We start from the raw sequence: 3,071 nt of genomic DNA, 5'->3' as shown, positions 1-3,071 counted from the left end.
TCCCCCGGGGCCCGGCTCCGCGCCGCCGCCCCGCGCCCCGCCGTCGGGTAGCGGCCGGCAGGGCCTGGCCGGGGCCGTCGTGGTGCTGCTGGCGGCCGTCGTCGCGCTCGCCCCGGGCGGCCGGGCGGAGCAAGGTAAGGAGCGGGCGGGGGGCGGCGGGTGGCTGGGCGAGGCCTCGGGGGCTGAGGGGCGAGGGGTGGCTGAGGCGCCCGGGCTCCGCTCCGCGTTCCGGGCCTCGCTGCCCGGGGGCCGAACGCGCCCCTGGGGCTGTGGTGAAGCAGCGGGCGCCCGGCAGCGGTGCTCGGCTGGGTTAATTCGTGCCCCGGGTGTCAGAAACGAGGGGAGCGCGGCTCCGCTGACGGGAACGTGAGGCGATCCTGTGTCGGTTTTAGGGCCGAAATACAGGACGGGTGTGAGCTGGCGGAGCGGCGCCTCGTCCCTCATGCGTACCTCGTACCTCAGCCCCAGCCTGAGTGCTGCGGCCGGGCTTGTGTCCGGGCCGTGAGCACCCGGCACCGGCTGGTTTTTCACCTGTGCTCGGCGAGTCCGCCCGGATTTCACACGCACTCGTGCCCCACGGCTGAATTATGAACCGAGATGCACCTCGTGTGGGGGCAGCCGGTCCCTGCTGCCTGAATTTGAACAGCTGGGCTGCTCCTGACGGGGAGCGCAGTCCCTCCTCACCGGGGCACTGCTGGCAGGAGCAGGGTGAGAAGCACCCGCGCCGTGCTTGTGCCCTCGCAGGCCTGTAGGGAACGAGCGGTGCCCCGCTTCTGGGTGTATTCACTCGTAGGAAAGCCAGCAGGTTTTGAAACGTGCTTGCGGGCACCACCTGGCCTGCAGCTGGGAAGGAAGAGGTGAGGGGCTCCGTTAGGACCACGGCAAAGTCCGCGATAACAGCAGGCACAGCAGCCAAAGGGAAAAACCCGTCACCGATGGGTATTGTGGGGGCATTTTAGGCAATCAGGTGGTTGTGCTGAGGTACTTAATCCATCCTGGTTAATGGGTTTAGGAGCGGCAGGTAAAACTGAACGAGTCCTGTCCAGCGTTCATCAGTAGCTGTTGTTACGGTGCGCAGCCTGGGAGTCGATCAGCATCAAGAGCTCCGTCCTGCAGTGCCACGGAGCACGGGGAGCGCTGTCTCCCGCTGGAGGCAGGGCAAAGCACAGAGCTGGGTTTTCATTCAAGAACATTAATTGTGTCTGAGAAGGTCAACTTCTGCATGTTCGCGTAGGCCAGGCTGCATGTAATGCTGTGTTTCTGTTACAAAAGCGTGCTTTTACTGATTTCTGTGCGTGTTACTGTCGTGTAAATGGTTCGTGTAGCAGGTCTGCTGCCATGAAGTCCAAGTAGCGTTAGGTGACGCCTTAAGGGATGGGAAGGGATGTTCCACACGGCTTTAACTACAGCTTTCTCCACCAGGGAAATGTGTATGTGGGAAAAGTCTGTACGTAGGTGCATACCTACACCTACCCGCAGACAAGTATTTTGTTCTTTTTTGGGTTCACGTCCATGTGTGGTATCGCTGTGTGAGGACAAAGCAGAATAAAATCACGATGCCCACTGTGATCAGAAGTACGTGACTGTGATTGCAGGCGTGTTACAGAGTAATGAACACAAAGCCTCGGGTTAGGCAGCGCTTTGACAAACTGAATATGTCTGTGAAGAGGGGGAAAAGCAATGATCCAGAGAAGGAAGGAGCGAAGGCGTGGTGCCGTGTTGCATCCTGCCATCAGCCGGCCCCGCACAGCTCCTGGTGACCACGTGGCGTGACCACGGCTCCTGCGATGGACGTGGCTTTGAGCAGCAGCCCCGGAAAGCTGTTCTCTTCCCAGAGGACCATCTCCCAGCCCGCAAAGACACGCCGCACCGTTGTGTGAGCACGGCAGAGAAGAAGGCACGCCGCTCACAGCTGTGTTGACCATTAGCTCAAGCAACTCATTGGAGGGGCTGCAGTGGGGAAATAAGGGTTTGGAAATGTTAAAATACGCCTGCTGCGTTGTCAGTCATCCTTTATGCTCGTTTGTTTAGCCTGTTTGAGTGATAAACTTGCCAGGGAAAGGTCTGTTTCTTCCCGTGTGTTTGCTGAACGCCAGCACAGCGCGATCACACCTTAATCAACAGGAATTTCAAACCCAATGATGCCTCCAGCACAGCGGCTGCGTCTCGCAGCTGGAGCTTTGGCTGAGCGGTTCGGAGAGCTCTCCGGGCCAGCTGCTAGGTTGCCAGTGCCACCTCCTGTGGCCCGGGGGTCTCAACGGATGGCAGCTGCCTCGGAGCCCAAAACTGCGCAAGAAGAGCCAGGATCATCGCCTCCGCCCGTGCATGCCTCGGGATGGCACTCGGAGGCTGGGTGCTGGCGCTGCCCAAGGAGGTACCGCAGAGACGAGGGCCCTCAGCATGTCAGGGTGCAGGTCGCTCGCTGGATCCGCCTCTGCGTGGAGGACAGTAGCAAGGATGTCCAGGAAGGCAGAAGTCCGTTCTCCAGAAATACAAACCCAGGTTTTACAAAACCAGCGATTTCAGGTTGCTCTCTTAATGTTCTGTCTGATTAGCTCGACAGAAAATAGGTTCAGATACCTGCCCTCTGCAAGGATAGGCAAACGAACAGGGAGAATTTCAAATCCTGACTCTTTTTATTCAAAACTATACAAGCATCTACCATGTGGGCTGAAAAAATTGGGCCTCCAGGAGCATGCATTCGCCAGTCAGGAGTTACCACGCTCTCACTGCTCTCCTGATCTGAGTTATTCCCCGTTAGCTCATAAAAATATTTCTGTTTTTAGGATTTTTGTAGATACACGATACTTTAAATTCATGTATGCTGAAACAACTTTGATGAAACTCTTCTCTTTAGATTAAGGTAAGCACCCTGGATCTTAGATGAGGTTGAAGGCTGTCCGCATTTTGTGCGTAAAGAACTCTTGCTTCTTGTTTTAAACCCATGGTTAGTGAAGAAATTGGCACTCTTATTTTCAGCCACGTTCAGTCATCCAGTAACGTACTGGGTATCTGACAGCCTCGAGTCTTCACTGCAGTATTCTCTGAAATCTGATACACCAGCTTGAGAT

The sequence above is a fragment of the Oxyura jamaicensis genome, chromosome 5 (assembly GCF_011077185.1).
Source record: "Oxyura jamaicensis isolate SHBP4307 breed ruddy duck chromosome 5, BPBGC_Ojam_1.0, whole genome shotgun sequence".
Taxonomy (NCBI): Eukaryota; Metazoa; Chordata; class Aves; order Anseriformes; family Anatidae; genus Oxyura; species Oxyura jamaicensis.
This window is presented reverse-complemented; position numbering follows the sequence as displayed.